Source organism: Camelus dromedarius, chromosome 1 (genome assembly GCF_036321535.1).
Source record: "Camelus dromedarius isolate mCamDro1 chromosome 1, mCamDro1.pat, whole genome shotgun sequence".
Classification (NCBI taxonomy): domain Eukaryota; kingdom Metazoa; phylum Chordata; class Mammalia; order Artiodactyla; family Camelidae; genus Camelus; species Camelus dromedarius.
Window position 1 is genome coordinate 94230795 of NC_087436.1, and position 15193 is coordinate 94245987.

At 39.6% G+C, this 15193-nt stretch overlaps 1 protein-coding gene across 7 annotated transcripts in view; it reads right to left on the reverse strand.

Moving 5' to 3' along the window:
- The window catches only part of RHOH (ras homolog family member H), a 37915-nt gene that overhangs the window by 9585 nt on the left and 13137 nt on the right, over nt 1–15193 (reverse strand). The window contains exon 1 of one of the 7 annotated variants that reach the window (XM_064487289.1): nt 6720–6993. The exons of the other annotated variants lie outside the window; for them this stretch is intronic. The gene's annotated coding sequence lies outside the window, so the exon portion shown is untranslated. Of the gene's footprint in view, nt 1–6719; nt 6994–15193 lie in introns of those variants that run through there. 7 annotated transcript variants of the gene reach the window in all.

The following is a 15193-nucleotide window of genomic DNA, read 5'->3' on the forward strand; positions in this document are numbered from 1 at the left end:
TTGCATTCCTAAGCTTAAAGCTGATTTAATCCCATTATAGTTGAATGAAACCAGAATGTCATCAACCCCTGAGGCCTCTTTGAGCCCTGCCCCTCAGACTCCAGGCCAAGTAGGGACCCTGGCACCTTCCCCTCCTGTTCCAGTCCCCTGCCCTGACATGTTCCTTCCAATCCTACGAGCACAGTAATTGGATTGTCACCACACCAATAGAGTTCTCAATTTGGTCTAAGTTCAGAGTCAAAAACAAGGCTAGCCAGCCAGGCAAGTGCCCAGAGCACCATTAAAAGACACTAGAATCTCATCTCAAAACTAAGGTGATGGGGAAATGTAGTTACCGCAACCTCTCTCAACGTGTTTGGGCATACATGTTTGGGGTCCAAGCTGAATTGTTCAAGGAAAGAAAAAGCAAAGAGGCAAATATGTGCATATCTAACCATTCTAGGATATAAGGATCCTATGAGGCAAGGCTGGCAAACTATGGCTCACCTGCAGTCAAAACCCACCACCTGTTTTTTGCATGGCCCATGAATTAAAAATGGTTTTTAGATTTGTAATGGTTAAAAAAATCAAAAGAATAATATTTCATGACATGTGAATATTATATAAAATTCAAATTTAAGTGTCCATAAGTAACATCTTATTGGAACACAGCTCTTTCATTTATGGCTGCTTTCTTGCTACAACTCAAAGTTGCAAGAGAGACTTAATGGCCCACAGAGTCTAAAATATTTACTACGTGGCCGTTTACATAAAAAGTTTGACAACCTTTGCTATGTAAAAAAGAGGCAACTCAGCGTAGGAAGGAGAACACAGACCATGGGGTTAGGCAAGCTTGGGTTTGGCTCCAAAATTTGTTGCCGGAAACACTGGAGGAGATGTGAGAGGAGAGGAGAGTGTGGTATTTCAGACTGGAGTATCTGCTGCCAAGCCAGAGAGATTTCAGGAGAGCCAAGGGGGCTGTGGTCACATTGCAAGGGATGAGAATGAGTGGGAAAGGAAGACGGATGGCAGCAAAGAGACTTCTTCTCCCATGAACTTTGACATGAAATATTTAGTTACACACATGTTCTTGCCTACACTGTTTATGATGACAAAAAAAAATCATTCAAGAACAAGTGGTTAAACTAATTAGTTTATCCCTATAATTGATACCCTTTAAAATGTCAAGGCACGAGGACATGAACTGACACAGGAAAAGGGTCCCTGAGCTGAACAAGAAAAAAGCAGGTTTCAAAATATGCACGGTATGATTCCAGAGATATGAAGTCTCGATCAATATATACCAACATGTCAAGGTGAATTCACTATGGTCCTAGGATGGTAGCTGATTCTCATTTTCTTCTCCTTGTTTCTGTGCACATTAAAGTATTTCTAGAAGCATGTGTTATGTGTGCAGTTATGAAGTACTTTGTGTTGTTTCTTAAGTGTGGTTGGAAGGGAAAGAAAAGGTTGACCTGAGGCCCCTTGAGGCAATAGAGAATTTCTATGAGCCCCCATCAGTGTCCACAGACAAAAATGTTCTACATCTGAACAGCTGAATTTGTTTAAAATTCCTGAAAGCACTGTCTCTGGCTTCTGTTTCCTTTTTAAAGCTCTAACTTGGAAAGAAGACAAGCTGAGCTGAGTAACGATGCCTCCTCTAACAAATGTTCTAAGTCCATCTCTCTTTTTCTTGCTCATGAGAGAGTTTTTAAAGTCATATATATATGTGTGTGTGTGTGTGTGTGTGTGTGTGTGTGTGTGTGTGTGTGTGTGTGTATTTTAGATACTCAAAGATTGAATACAACCTGGATGTTTGATAACATTAAGGAACTATTGCTAATTTTGTTAGGCAATCATCATATTGTGGTCATATACACTTTTAAAGTCCTTCTTATTTGACAGGTGAAATGAATATGATGCCTGGGATTTATTTCAGATTATTCCAGAAAAGAAAAAAACAAGAAGTAAGGATGACGGATGAAATAAAATTGGGGAAATATTGAGAACGTTGAAGGTGAATGATGGTATGTGGCAGGTATATTAGTCTCTTCTCACTACTTTTATGTATGTTTCAACTGTTTCATGATGAAAGTTTTAAAGGGTGGGATCTTTTGTTTTCTATAGCATTTTGTCCAAGCTGTAGTATCATTCTCATCTTTAGTTATAGAGAAAATGCAGAAAAGTATCACTAAAAAATAAAAAGTATACTTTATACTACAGTGACTTGAAGAAATGTTGGTGCAGCAAATAACAAGTGATGTAAAGGTAGGCAGTGCAGAGGCTGAGAGTCTGTGTCTTAGTGGAAGGGCGATGGAGGAGGAAAAGTCACAGTCCTGGGTGAGGATCCCCAGCCAAGTCATGAAAGAAAGCCTTGAGCTTCAAGTACAAGTTCTAACAGCATCTCAATAAGACATCACCATCTGTCCCTGGGAAGTAAAGGCCACGTCTAGAAAACATTCTACCCAAAAGATACTCTTAAAGTTACTTTGAGATTACCTGAACTTCCTAACGGTATAAACGTTCGTTACCCTCCCTCGGCCCTCCTTGCCCCAATTCTGCAGAATTAGCTCTTCGCAAAAGCGCAAAAAGTAATAATGAAAATAACTTAAAAAGAAGAGAAAAGAAACCCAAGAGTGAAAATGGATTACCCACACAAAGCCAGATCACAAATCAAAGAAACCCTGAGAATGAAGAAGACCTTCTGCCTTGGGATCGTTTTTGTCTGAAAAAGTGAGGGGGCAGTGGAGAGTTTCTACTTTCAGATTTTACGTTTCCCCCTTAGACTTAAAGTAGCTCTGTCTGATCTTTTCTGACTGTGAAAATATGAAATCTGCCTGATACCTGGTTGACCTCCACCAAGCCCAAGATACCTCCCAGCTTTAAAGTACCATCCATGATGAAGAAAACCATCCCATCCCAGGGTTTGCCCATCCCCCACACCGGAACCACCACCATCATTCAATACACGTCTTCAAACCATTAGCGGTGAACAGCGTTTCCTTTCCTATTCGCTGATGCAGTCAGACTGAAGATGGCTTCCTCATTCTGGCTAACTTCTCTCATTTTCTCTGGATCATTTCTACATACTTTTTTTTTCTGATTATAAAAAGTAGTTCATACAGGTTACGGAACTTCTCAAAAATACCAGACTACCTAAAGGCCCTCAAGAAGAAAACCAACTACCACCAACAACCAAAAGCTGTGAGATATTAGTGTACCTTTTCCTGTTTCGTTTTTTCAGTGTGTCATTTTTTTTCAAAACTAATGTAATACTTTGTATATAGTTTGCCATCTTGCTTTTTTAATTTAACATTTACATCCTAAATATTTCTTATATCATTGAGTCTTCAAACATAATTTTAATGACTATCATATTTCATTATATGAATGTAACATTATTTATTTAATCAACTGCCTATTATTGGACAGTCATTTCTAATTTTTACTATAACACTGAGTGAACATTTAAAAAATAAATTTATGTGGGGAGGTGCCAAGATGGCAGATTAGAAAGACTCACAGCTTGCCCTCTCCTACAAATACACCAAGAATTACATCTACAAACCCACTGAATCACACAGAAAACCTACTGAACTCTGGCAGAGTGTCTCTTGCTTTGAAATACAGGAAGATTCTCACAAAATCCAATAAACAAGTTCATGCTTTATGGCACAGGAAACTATATTCAATATCTTGTAGTAACTTATGGTGAAGAATATGAAAAGAATATATGTATGTTCATGTATGATTGAAGCATTGTGCTGTACACCAGAAACTGATACAACGTTGTAAACTGACTATACTTCAATAAAAATATATATACAGAAAAAAAATTTTTAATAAATTTGTACAAATACACAATTATTTCTGTAGTGTAAATAGTGCAATTACTGGAACAAGAAGGGTGAAAAAAGTCAGGTGAATTTGTGTTCCATATGCAGTGTATGAGAGTGTGTATTTCATCAGACTATTATCATTGGGTATAACATTTGCCAGTTTAATCTGCTTTCATTTGTATTTCATTTACAACTAGTGAAAATCAAAATAATCTGTTATTAACCACTTATATTTTTTCTTTTCTAAGTCATCTACTTTATCTACTTTTCTACCAAGGTGGTCATCATTTCTTAATGATTTTTTAAAATCTTTTTAGAGATTAAGGATATTAGTCCTCTCTTGGTAAAATAAATATATAGCAATTTTTCTTTACATATTTTGTATCCATGAGTTCTGGGAATTCCCCCAAATTCCTGCTACTCCCCCACCATTGAGCAACCCCTAAAGAAATGTGAAATAGTATGTCCCCTGATTGTGGAAAGAAACTTAGCATGATTAGATACCTGAAAGGTCATCTAGTTCAACCCACTCATTTTCCCCATGAGGAAACCAGGGCCCAGAGAGTGGTGGTTTCTTCTACTGGGGGCCCTGAAACTGGTCACTGAGTCAGCACTCTTTCCATCTACACAGGATTTTTTCAAATATATATAATGTCTAATTTTATATCCCATACTTAATTTCCTTAATTTTTAAATGCAAACTTACATAGATAGCTTAGATAGATATTCCATATTGATGGATTTTTACTCAAAAGATAACTCCCAGATTTAATATAAAACTCTTTTTCAAGCAGATCTTCTCTTTCTCATTAACTTCCTTCGAGAGATCGATCATCTCTCTTTAGGGGCAATCATTAAGCCTTCCAATATTCTCTAGAATTAGGGTCAACCATTAATTTACAAATTGCTCAACTATAAAAGAAGTCAAAGTATTTTGTTCTGAATATTTAGCCCAGAGCACTGCAGAGAGTGAAGTGATTTAGTTTCAGGTTCAAAGTATAACATTACTCGGGGGAGGGATATAGCTCATGGTAGAGCACATGCTTAGTCTGCATGAGGTCCTGGGTACAATCCCTGTACCTTAAAAAAAAAAAATCTAAAAATGAAAAAGATAGAGAAAAAAGTATAAAATTGCTGATACTCCATCGTTTGCACAGACCCCAGATCGTGAAGTCAGGGTCTTGGTTAGTGTCTCATCACCATGGCTGACTAGCAGCCTAAGCTTGGGCAAGTCACATAACCAGAACTGCAAAATGTGCATAATGATGCATAGATCGTAGAATTTTTAAGGCAATTGAAAAGATTCTATCTGCCATGCCTAGCAGAGAGCCTGACCCTAAGTAGGTAAGAGTAACAATTAACACTCACATAGTATTTACCATTGGTCAGATTCCGTTTGAAGTGCTTTGTGAAAATTAGTCCATTAATCATTACAACACCACCACGTGCTCAGTACCACCGTTGTCTCATTCTACAGCTAGGGAAAGTGAGACACAGAAAAGTAAAGTAACTTGCCCAAAAGGACAAGCAAGCCCACTTATAGTGCTGTCTCTTATCTCCACTCCCACTGTCTCTTGTTTGGGAGAAACCTACCTACTGCGCAGCCTTGGTGAAACTAAGCAATCTGCTACGATCTGATATTTGTGTGCCCCTAAAATTCATATGTTGAAACCTAACCCCAAGGTGACAGTATTAGGAGGTGGGAGCCTTTGGGAGGTCAGTAGGTCAGGAGGGCAGAGCCCTCGTGAATGAAATTAGTACCCTTATGCAAGAGCCCCAGAGAGCTCCGCAGTTTTGCCCTGCCCCTTCCACCGTATGAGGACACAGTGAGAAGGCACGCTCCCAGAATCAGGAAGCAAGTCCTCACTAGACACTGAATCTGCACGAGCCGTCATCTTGGACTCCCCAACCTCCAGGTCTGTGAGAAGTAAATTTCTATTGTTTATAAGCTACCTTGCCTGTGGCATTTTGTTACAGCAGCTCAAATAGACTAAGACACAATCCTAAAATAAAGGCAGGAAATGAGGAGGGAGATCTGGAAAGATATTTTTCAGCTGGTGGGTGATTTCTTTCTTACTACAGGCCTGGTTTCTAACAACATTTGAAAGATTTCTCCCTTAAGCAGACACTCTCACGCACCATGGAAAAATGTACAGAAGTGTGCAATCTTTGTAGAAGGCAGTTTAACAGAACCCAGCAGCACATTTAGTGTTTTTGACGCCTGGAGCTGATCATTTTTCAACCTCCTTCATCTATATGGCAAAATTAGTTTTAGTAACAATGTGTAAGAGTCGGGAACAATCATTATTTCCTTGGCTCATTCTTTAGCTTTAAAATAAACAAGGAACAATTTACAAGAAAAATAAATTTCAATTTTAAAAGTATTATTCCAGTGTTATTCCAGTGCAGTAAAATACTTCAGGTATGAACTAAAACTTGCAATTATCAGTCAAAAATATTACACCTTGCAATCTGAGCTCTGCTTTACTGTTTTAAGTTTGAACATAAAACAACAAAAACTAACATAGGATAACAGAACTGAAGTAAATCAAGTTCTGTTTCATTATCTCTATAATCATTATGCTAACATTCTCTAATTCTACTCTACTGCTTAGGAATCATAAGCAGGAATCAGGAATATGTTGTGTCATAGGGGTGGGAATCAAAATCTGCCCTAAGTCAACTCTAATGGAATCCACACACGCCACTAAGCACTCGCACTAACTGTATCACTGCCAGCACATGGGGAAAATAAAAAGCAGACCCACATTGGTTTGATTATTGTCTTAAAATTCTCAGCAGATGATGCACCTCTTATTGCCTGTACCTGGGGTGGACCCCTCTACCATCCTGTCCTTGGTATGTCCCTGCTAGTAGCAATCAAAAATTTAAATGCATTACCTTTTAACCCAGCAATTCCAATTCTTCAAACACATTGTCTTGTACCTACACAAGTAGTCAAGACATATGTGCAAGAATTTTCATTGTGGCATTATTCACAACAGCAAAAATAGAACTGAGAGTAACTGAAAGGTCCATCAACTACAATCAATATCTTACAGTAACCTGTAATGAAGAAATGTGAAAATGAATATATGTATGTATATGTATGACGAAACATTACGCAGTACATTAGAAATCAACACATTGTAAACTGACTATACTTCAATTTTTAAAATGTAAAAAAAAAGAGGCAGTGGTTAAATTAATTCTGCCATATCCATACAGTGGAATCCGATACACCATTAAACTGAATTAGGTTGGAGGTGGGATGAAATAAGTGAAGGGGATTAAGAGATGCAAACCTCTAGGTATAAAATAAATAAGTCACAGGAATGTAATATAGAGCATAAGGACTATGGGCAACAATATTATAATAACTTTGTATAGGGACAGACGGTTATCAGACATCACACAGTGAATATTTCACAGTGTATGCAAATGTTAAATCATTATGTAGTATAGCTGAAACTAACATAATATTGTATGTCAACTCTATTTCAATTTTTTAAAAAAGGATTAAATCAGCCCTGTATGTATCACACAGGAAGAGTATCCGTGACATATTAGTAACTGAAAAAGAAAGCAATTGAACAATTCATAATCTCATTTACTTAGAAAAATAAGTGTACAAGCCTGGTCTGATGCCCTTGAACACCCAGAATAGCCAGAATGGCCTGAGTCCAGGCAGAGGAAAGGTATCTATCTGTTCAGTGATGGACAAAACCAGGCTTGCTGTGAATTTCCAGCACAACGTATACATGCCCCTCTACAGACAAAACTGTACAAAGGCACAACAGTTACTCCCTAAGATTTCTAAGAGAGAAAAGGAACAAAGTGCAATAACCTAAGAACCCAAGTTTGTACAGACTTTCTTAAGTGTTTAAAATTTTCTTTTGGAATACTGATGTATATGCTTTCTGTATTGATTATATTGCAGATGTAACACATAGTAGTTGGATTAACTCTCTCCGCAGATGCTCAACCTCTGATCAAGGACTTAACAGAAACTGGGAGAAACAAGTTCATAATGACCCTGAAACTATCAGGATACTCCAGAGCAAAATTCTTTTTTAAACTGTTTAATTCATTGCTTATGCATACATAATATTCTGTTAACATTAAGTTCCAAATCCACAGAAGTCTGGAAAACATAACAAGATATCTGCCTTTAATTGGCTTTAAACTAGGCCTACTTTTAAAGAGCCTGATGGGGACAGAAGACAATAAGGACAATTTAAGATAGTTTAGACTAGATCTAGAGGTTTTTTAAATAAAATTTTTTCTACTTAATTAATAATGCCTATGAGCCTCACTTTTTTGTTGTCATTCTTGATAGAAGAAATGACTTCATGAGGAGAGATAATGCGATGGCCATGCAGAGGCCGAACAGGATGGCCATACTTCATAATTAGGCCCCACATATCTTAGAGAATAAAATCCTAAATTAGAAAGAAAAGAAGCAACCATCTGCATACAAATGACCTCACATTGAGCTTCAACCCAGAAAAAAATAAAATTTAAATGGGTAAGTGCTATAATAAAGGTAAATGCAAAATGCCAAGAGAACTCTAAGGGCAGAGTGCTTAAATCTTCAAGGAGGGTAGGGTAGGAGGGGCAGAAAGGAGTGACATTTGAAATATGCCTTGGAACGGGAAAGAAAATGGGATTGGTGGACGGCATTCAGAGGAAGTGGGTGGTGCCCAGGTGTGCATGTGGGGCAAGTATGTGGAGGTAGAGAGCTGGCTTTGGGGGCTGGAGCATCGGTGGAAGATGACATTGGAAAGGGATACTGGGGCCAAATAAGTATAAAATAACCTCCTTCCAGCCGTCTCTCTCATTACTTTTGTCCTCTTCCTTGTCTGCAGTTCAGCTAGCCATTGCTGAAATCTCTCGGGACTATGTAGCATCCACCAAACTCTCCCTGCCTTTCCAGCCTCAGCAATCTTAAGTGTGCTGTTCTCATCTCCTGAAATGTGATCTTCCCTGCTCTGACGCTTCCTGGTAAATTCTACCTGTCCCAGAGCCCAGCTCAAATGCCACCTCCTCCATGAGGACTTCCAGAAACTCCTAGTAAGCATTCTTTTTCTCCCTTATTTGAATAGTTAATACATGCCTACAGTAAAATTCAAAAAGTACAAAAGTGAAAAATATGTCTCCTTCCCATGCCTGCCCTCCAGGGCCCCAGGCCATTTTCCCCAAGGCAACCACTGTATTAAGTTTCTCATGCATTTTCCCAAAGCGATCACATTATGACAAGTATTCACAAATGTATATGCACAAACGCATATGTGTAATTATCATAACACACACAATCACTCTTTTTTTGTATACAGACTATAGCATACTGTACCACACTCCATGATGTTTTTCTCATTTAATTTTTCCTTTATCAGTAGACTTTTCAGGCAAACCTCCAAGATAGTGAGGGTTCAGGGTCCAGACCACCACAGCAGAGCGAATATTGCAATAAAGTGAGTCACATGATTTTTTTGGTTTCCCAGTGGATATAAAAGTTATGTTACCATACTGTAGTCTATTGTGTCACAGCATTATGTCTAAAAATACTGTACATACCTCAATTAAAAAGTATTTTATTGCTAAAAGATATTAACCGTCATCTAAGCCCTCATTGAGTCATAAACTTTTTGCTGGTGGAGCCTCAATGTCGATGGCTGTTGACTGAGTAGGGTGGTGGTTCCTGAAGGCTGGGGTGGTGGCAGTTTTTTAAAATAAGACAAAGAGGAAGTTAGCCACATCTATTGACTCTTCCTTTCCTGAATGATTTCTCTGTAACATGCAATGCTGTTTGATAGCATGTTACCCACAGTAGAACTTCTTTCAAAATTGGAGTCAGTGCTCTCAAACCCTGCCACTTCTTTATCAACAAAGTTTATGTGATATTCTAAATCCTAAATCCTTTGTTGTCATTTCAACAGTCAAGTTCACTGTCTTATGTGGGCACAGTTCATGGTGCCCCAAAACAATTACAATCACAGCACCAAAGATCACTGACCCCAGATCACCGTAACAAATATGATAGTAATTTAGAAGTTTTAAATATTGTGAGAATTACCAAAATGTGACACAGAGACAAGAAGTGAGCAGTTGCTGTTGGAAAAATAGCTCCAATAGACTTGCTTGATGAAGTTGCCACAAAACTTCCATTTGTAAAGTCAATCAATCAAGAGAACTGTAGTCAAGCGGAGCATAATAAAACAAGGTCTGCCGGTTTGAGCTGCCTGATTTTAAATCTCTTTGGTAGAGGACTAAGCAATCCCTCCTCAGCTGTGGATAAATCTGAAAATATAATACTAAAAATAAATGAAGAGTCAGTGTGGCGGTTTAGCCTTTTTCTCATTGTATTATATTGTGCTGTACTGTATTGTACTGTCCTGTATTTCTCACTATGTTTACACAGAGGCAGTTTGCAGTGGCCAGCACCCTGCACTGCGAGTCAGGCTCGAATCCTGGCTCTACCACTAACTGTGACTTGCTCAAGCATTAGCCTCTCCGGACTTCAATTTCCTCATCTGTAAAATTAGGCATTGAACTCAGTGGGCTCTTAGGGCCCCTCCAGTACTGACAGTCCATGTTTCCATGAAAGCTCCGATGTCACAAGCTGATTTGAGAGATGTTAATAGGGAAGAGGGGCAGATGGTGCAATGTTCCTGCCAAGGATGACCTTTCCCCACTCCCAGGCTTCTCCTTGTACCTTGCCTTGCTTGTCCTTCCTTCCCCACCCACCACCTTGACCCAGAGGCATGCACACTTAAAAAAAAAAACCCTCAGTCTGGGTGCATCAGCCAAATGAAGCACAAGGGATCCCAGCAGGTGTCTGATGTCAAGGCTGTGTTCAGTCGCAAGCATCTTAGATATACACAAGACAGAAACAGAATCTGCACCTCTTTTCCTGGGGACATGTTCCAGTCCTATTTAGAGTCCACGGGCCTGATTTGTGACCAACAGAACTTGCAAATACTTTGTGCCTTAGGCAGTTTTCAGAGACTGATTGGAGGAAACACCCAGCCCATTTACACACCTTGGCAGCAGGACAACTAGGTGGCCAAGGTGGCAGAGAGGCCCAATGGGTAGTGCCATTTAGATCCCAGAAAATCCCTCAGTTCTCTAAGGCATCCTCATGGCTTTCCTGGACAAAAAATAACAGCCGTTGGCCACATCACTCATTTGCCTCCCAAAGGTCCATACTGAGGAGAGAGGTTCTCAGGCCTTGTAAAAGCATCCCCACAACATTAAAAGGACAGAAACCACTGACCAGATGTCCATGGTGGAGCAACTTGTACAGGTCTTGGCAGGGAAACAGGCACTGGACAACCATCTGGTCTGGGCCGGGTAACTTGTGGCTCCCTCTAGGTGAGCCACAGCCCCTCCCTGGAATTTGATGTTCATCCTTTATGCCAACTCTCACACCTCCATGTGGCTATTCTCAACATGTTTGAAACCAGGAGGCCTAAACCTAAATCTGTTTCCAGCAGCAGGGACTTTCAGAAAACACTCCACGGAATTGACTTGCCATTGCCATTCATTTTTGCTCTCATTTGTCTTAAGTTTTTAAATACAAGACAACTTGCCACAAAGGAAAATTTTTCAAAGGAGAAACACTCACACACACCCCTCTCTTTTCATTGAATTCCTTATTATTTCAGAAAAAAATATTAATAATGTAAAAAATGTATATGAAAAAAAGCAAGTTCAAAACAGTATGTGCCTTATGATCCTGATTTTTCAATAAAAATAGAGAGCAGAGTATGAAACTAACCTGTAGATTCCTCAAAAGACTAGGAATAGACTTACCAGATGACCGAGGAATCCCGCTCCTGGGCATATATCCAGAAGGAGCCCTACTTCAAAAAGTCATCTGCACCCCAATGTTCATAGCAGCACTATTTACAATAGCCAAGACATGGAAACAGCCTAAATGTCCATCAACAGATGACTGATAAAGAAGTTGTGGTATATTTACACAATGGAATACTATTCAGCCATAAAAACCAACAACATAATGCCATTTGCAGCAATGTGGATGTTCCTGGAGAATGTCATTCTAAGTGAAATAAACCAGAAAGAGAAAGAAAAATACCATATGAGATCGCTTATATGTGGGATCTAAAAAAAAAGAACATAAATACAAAACAGAAACAGACTCATAGACATAGAATACAAACTTGTGGTTACCAAGGGGGTAGGGGGTGGGAAGGGACAGACTGGGATTTCAAAATTTGTAGATACTGACAGGCATATGTAGAATAGATAAACAAGATTATACTGTGTAGCACAGGGACATATATACAAGATCTTGTGGTAGCTCACAGTGAAAAAAATGTGACAATGAATATATGTATGTTCATGTATAACTGAAAAATTGTGCTCTACACTGGAATTTGACACAACACTGTAAAATGACTATACTCAATAAAAAATGTTTTAAAAAATTATCAAAAATAAATGAAAAAAAAAAAGAAACTAACCCAAGATGTTAGCAATGCTCTGGTACAACTGTAGATTTTTGTGTGTGTGCTTATCTATGGTTTACAAATTTCCTTCATGAACATACACTGCTTCTGTAACAACAACAAAAAAAGAGCTGTAAAAGTATTTCATGATTCTTTGTAAAAGAAAATATAAACACATTCTGTAGTCTCCTCCTGGAAAGAAACAGCATTTGTTAGTATCACCAGATACTGTAGTCACTTTCAAGAAAGTATGACATGGGAGACCTAGCTGGGGTCAGGATGGGCCCCTGACTGCTGAAATGACCCTGAACCTGTCCAGGACCCCACCACCACCACCACCGTCACCTCATCTGTGGGAAGAGCAGGTCTCACTGGGTCTTTAAGTCCCTCCTTACTTAGTCTGGAACTCCTCACAGATCTTTCAGATACCACCCCAGTTAAAAAAACAAACAAAGGAGTAAAACCTTGGAATATTTCAGTGATGTAGATTGTGCCCAGACCACCCTGCTCAGTATGCTATAAAATTCCTGGGGGAACTAAGATCCAAGAAAAAGAGGTTTCTTGTGTAATAGAGATGGTGGGCCACTATTAGGATTTATGGGAGCATCTTTCCTTTTGTCATTGACTACAGAAAGGTCAAGGACATGCTTTAGCCTAAGGCTCACTTCCTCTATATGGTCCTGTGAATGGGATCAAAATACAGGAAGTCTATTAGCCAAGATTCTCTGTTCATTGACAATGCATGGATGGGCACTGCCAAGGTACCATTCTCAGACTTGCTTGTTTTCTGTTTCCAAGCATCACCAACCCTCTTTTTTTCTGATCAGTACCTCTTCATATAAATCTGTCTTCTCAGGAGATGACTCTCTAGGCATCTTCATGTACTAGCCTCTCCTAGTCTTGGCTTAGCGGTACAAGCCCACCTGAAATTACTTTCAAGAAACAGTAGTAAGTCTCCAAAAAAAAACCCAGGACATCAGCATTAGCCAACTTCTTAAGTCCATAATCCCAAAGTGAACTGGAATGCGCCAGAAGACAATCCTCTCACCTCATTCTGTCCTCCTCTAACAACATTTTCACTTGTCCATTACACCCCTAGCTTGCAGCACTCACATATCCTGTGTAGACATCCGTCAGAATGCTCCCTTTGGGTTTTTTAACCCCAAAGTGCTTACCTAGTAAGATTAAATTTGAAAACTTCCCTGTGAATTCTTCAGTGTTCCATCTCCCAGGAAGCTTTACTAGACTGGCCCAAGGAGTGCGTGTGCACTGTTTTTCTAAAATAAGATCCCAGGAAACTTTACTATCATAGAGTCAACTATCAGTAGGTAAACTCTGCCCCCTCCTTTTGCATTGTGGGGCACAGAATGAGATAAAGGGCTTCCTTTCTCTATCACATACCAAGTCTGTTACAACGTCTTCTCCTTTAAATGATACTCTCCTGGCTGAATTCCAGTATCTTCTCAACTATGACTCATCTCTGCTACTTGTGCACAGAACTGAGTTTTCTGGGTTCCTCATTTTGAAGACAGACAGTAGTTCCGAAGTATCTGATAAGACCCCTACAGCACAATTCTTGATCTGGAATCATGAAGAGGCCAAGCTCAGGGGAACCCTCCCCACAGGGAGATGGCAGAGGAAGTAGCGCCCCAATCTCTCAGCAGCAGTTGCCATCCCTGCTCAGGATGCCCTGCAACAAAGTCTGACACGCAGGCTTTCCAACCAGCTGGTGCAGCAGGCACAGCAGGCCCCCTTCAAGGGCAGCTCTACGAAGGTACCCGCCCACACGGGGGACATCAGGGTGATGGGAAGTCCCCTCCCTACAGAGCATCCCCCCCCCCATTGGAATAGCCCTTTCTCTAGAGGCTCAGAGCTCCGCTGAAACCTGAATATCCTTGGAAGGTAAAGCCCTTTTTACCATTTCCACATTTATATGAATGTGCTTCCAATCTCATTCTTTCCTCCAAGCCAGTTGTGATTGAATGAGGAGAAAGTTTCACAAAAAAACAAAAACTATATACAAAGAGGGGTAAGACATTGGAAGATACCTTTTATTGGGGATTAATCCCATTCTCTGGGCCATTCCCATCTAAGTCTGGGCCTCTCCTAAATTGGAATAGCACTGGTGGCCAGTCTTGGCCAGTCTCCTATATGGTCTGTGGATCAGTCATCTGAAGTTCCATTGATCTGAATTCTCAATAATAATGTGCTCATTCTTCCAATATTACTGCACTCTGACTATGTGCTGGGCACTATACTAGACTTTGCACAGGGAATATAAAGCTGAGGAATTCTAATCTATCTCAAAGTCAAGTGCCCAATATATGGATGAGGATCACCTGGGTTCACAATGCCACTCATGACTAAGGTATTAAGGAAGCACTTGGTGTTTATCTACTGGATTGCTACTCACCCCACAGTGCTGTGATGTACCATTAGTCCTAGAAAATATCATTATTCTCAATTTACAGAGAAATTGATGGAGGTCCAGGGGGTAACGTCAGTGATCCCCAAACTTGATCATCATCAAAATTACCCTGGGAGGTTGTTTAAAATGTTCTCCTCAGTCCCTTATGGGGACATTCTCATTCAGTTGTTCTGGGAAGAACCAGAGAAATTATTTTTAAAGCACCAGAATGACTCATAAGCACAGTCAAATTGAAGAAACACTGTTACAAGCTAAGCACAGCGTTCTTGGACAGCTTTTCATTCGACCTTCACAATATGGGAAATAAGAATTATTATATTATTATCCCCATTTTACATGTGAAGCAGCTTCTGCACAAAAATCAATTGGCTCAAAAAACAAAACAAAACAAAATCTCTCTTTCTCCATTTTCCTTTTCATCTGTTAAAAACAAAGCAATGGAACTACCATAATTGATTATCTCATAAACAACC